This window comes from Protopterus annectens, chromosome 1.part1 (genome assembly GCF_019279795.1).
Source record: "Protopterus annectens isolate FY-2018-M chromosome 1.part1, PAN1.0, whole genome shotgun sequence".
NCBI classification, from domain to species: Eukaryota; Metazoa; Chordata; order Ceratodontiformes; family Protopteridae; genus Protopterus; species Protopterus annectens.
This window is the reverse complement of record NC_056726.1, coordinates 487802965-487812964: the sequence shown is the minus strand read 5'-3', so window position 1 is coordinate 487812964 and position 10000 is coordinate 487802965. Positions and strand designations below refer to the sequence as shown.

Sequence of the window (10000 nt, the reverse complement as noted above, 5' to 3'; positions counted from 1 at the left end):
GCTCTGCAGAAAATGGACATGTATCCAGTTATATATATATATATATATATATATATATATATATATATATATATATATATATATATATATATATACATATACATATACATACACACACATAGACAGGAGCGCACATGCACAAATATATACATATGTATGTTTGTATGTGTATATATATATATATATATATATATATATATATATATATATATATATATATATATATATATGTGAAATCAGACACTCAGGTGAAAACAGCCTTCACCAAAGACAACAACACAGCATCAATGGGACCGGACGGTGTCCCAGGCTGCGTCCTTATCGAGCTCAAAGATGAAGTAACCCTCACCTAAACACACTGTTCAAACTCAGCCTCTCCACAGGCTATGTGCCCATAGAGTGTCCTACAGAAAAAGTAATTCCACTCCACAAAGGTGGAGCCACAACAGACCCCGGGAATTATCGCCTAATAAGCCTGACTAGCTTGGTCTGCAAGGCTATGGAAGGCATCATGATGGATCTCATTAGCAGAGACATTGTTAACCTCAAAACTCTGGACCCTACCCAGTTCTGCTTTGTTAAGGGCAGATCATGCCTCCTAAACCTGGTGGACTTCTTTGAGACAGTTACCAAGGCTATAGATGACGGAAAATGTGGTCCACACAGCCTTCCTAGACTTTGCAAAGGCCTTCAACACAATTCCACATTCAGGTATTATAGACAAGCTCACCAGCCTGAACATAAACCACTACATCACGAGAGGGGTTGACAACTTGTACCTGGTCTGAAAACCATGGCCTCAAACTAAATGACAAAAAGTGCATAGTTATGCCCTTTGGAAAAAACAAAGTACCCACAAACTACCACACAGAAAGTAGGCCCCTAAGTAGAGAAAACATAATAAGGGATCTGATGACCCATAAGTACCTCACCAAGAGGATCACTGGCCTCAAAAAAGATGCCCTATGCAGCTCGACTGAAGAAACTCCAGCATACCACCTAGTGAGGTGATCTCTGCCTGACATACAAGGCCACATCCAACCAAGAATTGATGGACATGCTCCACCTGAAGAAAACCATATACACTCGAGCCACATGTTCTAGGGATCTAAACCTCACCACAGCAATAAGTATAACATGCTGGAGGGATAGATTCCTGTCCCAGAGACTTCCCATGATGTGGAACAAGATTCCAATCTACATTAGGCAGAGCTCCTCGCTAACACTCTTCAAGAGCCACCTTGAGGAGTGGATGGGGAACAGATAGTTTACCCCAGGGATCAATTCAATGGCTCTGCTGGACAGAGGCTCAGGGAACTAATCAACATGGGCGGCAAAAGTCAACACATTCCGGCTTGTACCTACCTATGAACCTATGAAGTGAATGAAAGAAACAAACCACCTTATTTATAGTATCTAGGCAGCATACCTCTCATGGTGTACATCATTATGAGGAACGTACCTCATTTGGGGTCTTAAAAAACTTCATTTCCACATTGAAAGAGTCTGTCACACATTCAGTGTTAGTAATTTTTTTAAAGTGAAATCATTGGTAAATAGAAATTACTCATATTAATTCATTAAAAGATCTTTTTTATAAGTAAAACCAGCATATTTTAGGCATCCTATGACCTTCCGAATTGAAGCTGTTAGTAAGCCATTAGTATGTGTTCCACATTTTGCCCATTTGTTACAGGGCTCATTTTGGAGAGGGAAGGTTGAGAGCTATGCTAGGTAGTCATGTTTTAGAGACAGAAACTACATTGTCAAAACAGTAGAAAAAAAAAATCAAGGCATGACAATAGTTCTTAGCAGGGCATTTTGAGATATAAGAAATTACAATATAATATTACACACATACTGAAACATGAATACCACAGGGAAATTAATGATATGATGAAACAAACTATTAAATATATAGATATGAAAAAATTCTAATTCAAGTAATAACAGTAGGGAACTCTGGAAAAAAGCTTTCTGTTATCTGGTCAAGATTTAACAAAACTAAGGAAAACAGTGACCTTCTAAAGAAATTAGGTAATATATAAAGCAATCACTTACAGACAAAGAATTGCAGCGGATTTAGATACTAATAAAGAAGTGCCATTGCAACAATAAAATAAGCATTGTTAGGTAAGAATTTAATTTGTGGATAAATTGAAGTGACTGACAACGGCAGAACTTCAGTAAAATAGCATAAACAAATAAGTGAAGTATGGAGTTACTTCAGGTGAAAGTCAAAACAATAAAAGCAACAATGAACACAATGTACATTTCTACAGATACTATATTTACAATAAACAATTACAATAAAGTATATGAAAATATAATATACACTAAAAAGTAGAAACTGTCCATTTATGTTAAAATAGCTGCCATAATACAACATTCACATAAAATACTAATTCGGTGTAATAACTGGAGGTCTCTATGTATAGAAAAATGTAGGTAGGAAAAGTAGTAGGAGATACATATGGAGAAAGAAAGGAAACTATGTAAATAAGAAGGCTGGTATGGAAAAAGAAGCAACGTTTCTTAGGACAGATACTATAACAGGAATATAAGAAATGTGGTTAAAAATAGTTTGTGGGTTATTTATTTGAAGCTGTAAATTGTGAAACCGTAACATTGCCCTAATGTAACTTAGCCTAAAATAAACCTGCTATATATTGCCTCAGTAATGGACAGGTTTGATGTGATGTATGTTGTTTGCTGATATAGTTTAACTACAGGCAATGTGTCTGCAGACAGCCTGAATAAATGGCGGCATTTAAAAACTGTTCCAAAGACACAGTCATTGTAGATGGAGATTTTTTTTAATATGCTACAATATATTGGTGCATAGCTAGAAGTATTTTAACAGTATCCGCAGTCGGCGCACGCTCCATTTTTCTATGCCTACCACTTTTCGGAAGCGAAAAAATAGCTTCCCTACTAATGTCAGAAGAAAGGAAGAGTGGCTAGGATACACATTTTCTGGTTTCCTGTGACAAAGTGTTAGTCTTATAATGCTTTTTGCTTACTGCTTTAATTACGACATACTGAAAGAGCATGAAGATTTTGCAATCGCTTCAGTAACTGCAACCATATTGCGGAGTTTTAGATGTTGCCTTATAGTAATATTGCCTGTGAATACAGTATACAACACATCTAAAAAATCGCTATAGATGACATCTATAGACTACAAGAGCTATGGGTATTCTGGAGGATGAGCTATATACCATCAAGGAAAATGCAGGCAGTGTTGAACTTATCAAACAGCAGATGTTCTGCGAATGTGCAGAAAAAATTATAACACAATTAACTTAAAACAGACACAACAACTATCCTGAAAGGACTGAAATAAATGAATGCATACAAAATAACCCATACCGAAACGTTGACAGTAACCTAGAAAGAGCAAAAGGTTATGAAACTTGCTAGGATGTTGCAACAGCTGCAGTATACCGTGCGGGGATGTGCAGTACACAGGGGAGCATCAGGGTGCTTACATTACGGGATCGGCACTCCAGACAGCCCAGTCGGGACATTGTATACCTGCCTGCACAGAGATACAAAGGAGCTGCTATACTGTCGGGCGGACAGTGGTGATAGTAAAAAAAAAAATAACGATGCTTCAATCGGCTGCTATAGCACACAGTGGTGATTTACAATACAGCAAGAAATCCCGATCTAGGGCAAAAAGAAAGTGGGATGAAGGTGCATAATGGCGAAAACTTTATAAATGTTACTCTTACAAAATGTGCAAGTTGATGTAATGTTTTGCAGGATTTGTCTGCATGGAGACATTGAGTGTGAGCTCTCCCAATAGCTAGGAAGCAGCAAACAGCTGCTGTAGTGTAGATCGCATAATGGACATACTGCGCGGGGATGTGCAGTACACCGGGGAGCATCAGGGTGCTTACATTACGGGATCGGCACTCCAGACAGCCCAGTCGGGACAGTGTATACCTGCCTGCACGGAGAGGTCTGTTTCACTTTTGATACAAGCAGCTGCTATACTGTCGGGTGGACGCTGGTGAATAGGTTAGAGACATAAAAATGAAAAATGGAAGCCCATTAGTGGCTTAGTTGTTTTAGTTGTCATTCTAGTAAAAAAAAATTACATACTACAATTTTAAAACAAGGTTCACATGATGAAAGGGAAGGGAACTGTATAAAAAATATATTATTCTATTAGGAATCTATAGTCTGAAATGTAGTACATTAATGATAGCTGGGTCTGAATGTTAAAAATAGCGGAAACTTAAGAGAATACGAAGTTATGCATTAGCACGATTTTTATGATTTTTACATAAAAATTAATAATGGTTTGAACATTTGGCAATAATCAGGACAGTTGAAAAGTATCAGCGCACATAAAAATTTGTACTTACCGAGGAGGTTATTCTGACTGTGTAAATAATTCTCTTAAATAAAGGATCGGAACCACAGCAAGGTTGTGTTCTTTTTCCCAAGGGAAGGAAAATAGTGGTGGGAAAGGTGATATTTAAAGAGCTGAAGGTAAGGAAGGGGGTGTGTATGCTAATGTCACACTGAGGGTGGTACTATGGTAACCAGATTGAGAGCGGGACGCTCCTGGAGTAAAAACAGTCAAATTTGTAAAAAACTAAGGGGGAAGGTGCAGAAAGAGTGACACAGATGCGTTTTATACTAGTTAAAGTATGCATTGGTGAAAAAAAAAAATGAAGTGTTCTGGGACTTGCATCTTTGACACTCTCCCTTTAAAGTGCAGGGTTGCCCACATGTAATGACTACCTTATAAGCAACTCACTGGAAATTTTGTAATGTTTGCAGTCTTAGTAATGTATTAGTAAGCACCTCTCCAAGAAGGCTTAGGGATGGATTTGCAACAGGTATGCGATGAACTCAGTTATGTGGTAATAAAGATTAATACAACTAACTACATCAGTAAACTCCCTAGGCTGGTGATAATTGCAAGCCATGCTGTATGGGTGAGCACATAATTGACACAGAAGTAATGACTACAAAGTAAAGATGTCCAGGGCAGTAAAATTCGTTGAGGATGGAAATTGCATTGTGCTATGACTTGTAAATGATATCTGTATTAATGTGAAAGTCTGAAGTTTGTGAGGCATGGGTTTTGCTATGGAAATTCTGATCAATCATTAGTCAGGGTTAGTAGAATCCATGAGACTCTGATCCCTGAAATATTGGCAGCGAGCAACAGCAGTCATACTGCAAATAAACCTTGGAGTTCTGTGTATTTTCCCTGTGATTGACAAAGATGCATGCAATGAAATTTGCAGTTGACAGGTCAGACTGAAAAGAAATGCAGAACTGCAGAAAAACGTGTAAAAAATGACTTTCTGTAAGACGTATTTCACCCGTAACAGAGAGATAAAGGGAGACTGTTGACACGTCAGTATAGATTCTGCAAGTATAACCAACGGGTGTAAAAAAAAAGAGATGTGGATAGGTCGGAGCCTAACAAGACTGCAGGTGCAGTAAGTGCTGCAAAGGATAAGAGTCAGACATAAATGTGCGAATCAGACACAAAACTGTAAAACACATGAACACAAACATCAAGAATGTGAATATGAGGTTAATCGTCTTTCATACTACTGTGATAAGGTAAATAATGAGGAAGAGGATGGAACTGGTTGTGAACTGACTAAATTGTATGCCATTATCTGTTGACTTCATTGCTCAGATGATCCAGTCATGTGACAGAAAACCATACATTTTATGATGAGCAGACCACAAATATAAGGCACAAAGCTGGATATTCATCATTACTCTGACCAGATAGGAGGTATGGCTGGAACCAGCAGTGGTGCAAACTACTGTCTGAACGATTGCTATTGGAAAGGGATGTAGTAGCCATGAATGACTTTATAAGGTTCTTTGGATGGCATTACACACGAAAAACACAAGACCTTTTGAGTTTGTAAATAAAGCATATCCAAACATGTCTTGCTGAAGACACCTTGTCTGCAGCCAAGTGCTAGAATGCACAAGGAAGCAGAGAGTTTAATTACATAATTTGTAAATATGCATCAGAACAGATCTGCAGAAGTCACTGTCCCCGTGGCTGCAGTGACCTTCTGGTTGCAGATCATGAAATTGAATTATTAAATATAGACAATATAAATTGAACCCAAAGCCGTACATATAGGTTCAATTCAAGTAATTGACATGAGCCAAATAAATGCAGGTGCACAGATTCATGTGCTTTGTCAGTACAAATGCCATGAGCCAGCTAGTCAACACACATAGTATAGGTGCCCTTGCCCCATACATCAGGAATGTTTGGTACTACTTTAAACCATGTAATTGTAATGTTTTCACTGATGAGGGTGGACCATAAAGGTGTCCTTCAAAGTAATGCTGAAATGTGTGACTCCAGCTAACCCAGGAATCTGTGTGAGTGGAGTTACAGGCAATTTTTCTTGTGATAATTGACACACTGGCATAATCTGATGAACCCTCATACTCAGGAAAAACACGACCTATGCAGAAGTTTTAAATATGAAGATGGAATGATGTATATGCAGAGATAGTTAACGCAGTTGCAGTCGGTACCAAAAATAAGAAACAGACCCACTGCAAAGAAACAGCAACACTGTCGAATCACCAACATCAATATATTTTGTATAAAATTCGGATGACAAATGAATATATCCAATATCCAGAATGGCAATAAGTCTTTCATCAAACAAAATTACGTAATCTCTGGACAAAGACAGTCTATAAGAATCACATTGCAGCTGAAAGATGCATAGAAGGCCAAGGGCAATTAGAAGGGTTTTATCTCCTCTGTCAGCAATGTCAAAGGTAACAAACTAGGAGGTGAGTACAGGTTTGTGAATGGACTGAGCAATGGTTATATGCAGAATTAAAGGTAATGGGCTTGCCATTTGTTGATGCTGAAATTACATTTCACTTAATCTACCCTCACATCTCTCAGAAATTATTCCCAACCATTAATACAAAGCTATAACCAGGAATAAGTACACTGGGCCGTGCTCCAGGCCCTAAGACAGACAGCAGTGTGATGCAACAGTATACCTGTAACTCTGTGTAAAAGCATGAAACTGACCAATACAACCCACTCTAATGACCCTTTCCTTGGACCCCACCATCATGTTTTGTGCAGAAATAATGGCGGACTGACAAATATAGTTGTCAGCAGTAGGGCAGGCCTTACACAGAAATGTAAAACTACTGACTCACAAGTGTAAGTAATGTGAAATGCAAAGGGATGAAAAGAGTTGCCAGGGTTAACAGCTCAGTGGTGGGAATTTCAACAGCAGGTCATTATCAATCAACGGTGAAGATTTTTCAAAATGGTCACCAAGGTATTGGATAATGGACAGTTGGATACATACTGCATACCTCAATCTGGTCACAGCATTCAACACTGTACTCCTCACAAGCATTATAGACAAGCTTTGAGACATACATAACACCTCCTATGCCATCTGCCTGACAGCTAGGACAGAAGAAATCAGGATAGGGTGTCTACTTCCACAAAACGGTTGATATCTACTGTAATCCTTCTGGGACTGACGCTTTTGCAATTAATTGGTGGCATGCACTTCTCTGAAGTTGCAGTTAACTTAAAAGGCCTCTGGCTGACCAACTTTCTCAGCCGATTTCAAGCTTACTATAATAAAATAATCCCTCACAGACAGAAGTATCATTGGAGTAGGTGATACCCACACTAATATATGGGTGACACAGTCATGGAATGGAGTACAATGTAAAAAAAAAATGCATAAAGACACACTTGAGAAAGACAATCTCTTCTGAAAATGACTGGATTGAGAAACCACACCAAGAGTAGAAGCAATGGTGAGTGATTATGTGATCACATAGGGAATAGACTTGGTCAGTGGTCATTGGGTATCTACATTTAATGGGCGGCGCAATGGTGCAGTGGTTAATGGTGTCGCCTCACAGCAATCATCTAAAATGCATTTTTATTAGCTGTATGTACTATACTACCAAGTATAACTTCACTTAAAAATGTCACATGGGTTGCTGTGTTGCAATTAACGGACTAATGCCTATGGTCTACTACCACCAGACCTTTGCAAATATCAAGCAATCTAGACTGGGCAAAAACTAACAGTGTGCAAAAGCAACCTTTCAAGCAGGAGAAATGGAGCACCAGCAAAACATCAGTTTGGGGCAAGAATGTGATATTAACAGAGGGAGTGTATAAATACTTGGGAATTGATGAAGGATCAACAGTAAAACTTGAATAAATGAGAATAACACTTAGTAAGGAATACTTTAGAACACTTAAATTAAACCTTGAGAACAGCGTTGACATCTAAGCACACAATCCAAGCAATAAACCAATTTGGTCTTCCTGTCCTAACTTACAATTTTGGAATGATTAACTGGCCCCAAAACATGATGGATAGATTAGATCGGAAAACACGAAGGAAGCTTCATGCTCAACAATGATTTATAAAAATCAGTGTATACGAAGATTATATATTAAGCCATTCCAAGGAGGGATGTGCCTCCTTGAAACTGATTACATGTACAGATCTGCAATCGTGGAACTTCACACATATGTAATGATCTCACAAGACCCAAATGTACTGAAAGTTTTGAAAGCTGAGGACACTAAATCTAACAATGACATATCTGCTTAATTGAGCAGGAATGGAACTCAAAACAGAAGTATATAAAATCAGACAGCAACTGAATATACCCAAAAACAAAATAAAGAATATAAGGTGAAGGACCAGATGAGAAGGCAAGAAATGTGGAAAAAGCATAACTGTAGTTGCAAGTATAGAAAACTTCTGGAAGAAACTCATGTTTATCCATAACGAATGCAGGAATGGCTAAAGAGATGAGAATTTAAACCATGAGATGAAAGGTTAATAATGGCAGCCAAAGAAAGTAGTGTATGAACACACTGGTTGACAAAGTTCATTGAACCTGTGGTAGAAACAGACAAATGTAGGTTTTGGAAAACTGAACAGGAAGCAGTTGCACACATCATGGCTGGTTGTGACATACTAATGGCACAAGGACTTTATACTGATAGGCATAACAATGTGGCAAGACTGTTGCAATGGGGATTGTGCAAACATTATGGTGCTAAAGTGGCAGTACTTCAAAAGATAGATGATAGAAAAATGGATATAGTGGCCCAAGAAAAGAAAATACATGTGAGAGATGCAACTATATAGCCAAACTGGAGGCTGAACTCTCTCAACTCAGGGCTGGCACGACCAGACAGGAGGAGATGGTAACCACACACACAACAAACCCAGTCCCACATAGACCTACCACAACTGCAAACCAAACACATAAAAACAGAAAGACATACACGGAGGCTCTAATAAAAAACTTACCAAAACAACAGAGGCTCCCAAAGCAGACATCCAAAAACCCACCACCTCAAAACAAAACACATGCAACACATACTTCAATAAATCAGTGTGTCAATCAATCACAGCCCTTAAGGCCAAACACCATGCCTGATACACTAGTAATAGGTGACTCTATAGTCAGACACACTGATGTCCCACTTACCAGGCTGAACAAGGAGAGGGTGACTGTGAGCTGCCTATCGGGAGCTAGGATCCGCCACATAACACACGCACTCAGGTCACTCCAAAGCAAGTACAAATATAACTCCATCATTGTCCATGCTGGCGTGAATGACCTGAGATGTACCTCCCTAGACAACATGAAAAGAGACATAGAGGAGCTCTCTGATTATGTAGCCCAGGCTGGTATGACTCTGACCCTGAGCAGCATCTTGCCCTCACCAAGAATGATGCCACAATACAAAGACAAGATGATCAGCTTTAATAATTGGCTCAAGTACTGGTGTCATTCTAAGGGGATCCAATGTCTGTCTGCCTGGGATGACATGTTGAACAAGCCACACTGCTTCGCAAGGGATGGCTTGCACCTGTCACCACTGGGCTTCCGGATATTGGCTAAGGCTCTTGCCACCCCCATAGTGCCTTTTTAGACAAGGCTCAAAAGACAAACCCACCTT

General features: G+C 39.0%; 1 protein-coding gene across 1 annotated transcript in view; it reads right to left on the bottom strand.

The window, feature by feature from the left end:
* LOC122805975 (P2X purinoceptor 7-like) overlaps window positions 1-5936 on the bottom strand; it is a 41305-nt gene extending 35369 nt beyond the window's left edge. Inside the window, exon 1 of the mRNA XM_044076217.1 lies at window positions 4377-5936. The gene's annotated coding sequence lies outside the window, so the exon portion shown is untranslated. The remainder of the gene's footprint in view (window positions 1-4376) is intronic.
* Window positions 5937-10000: the final 4064 nt, after the last annotated feature.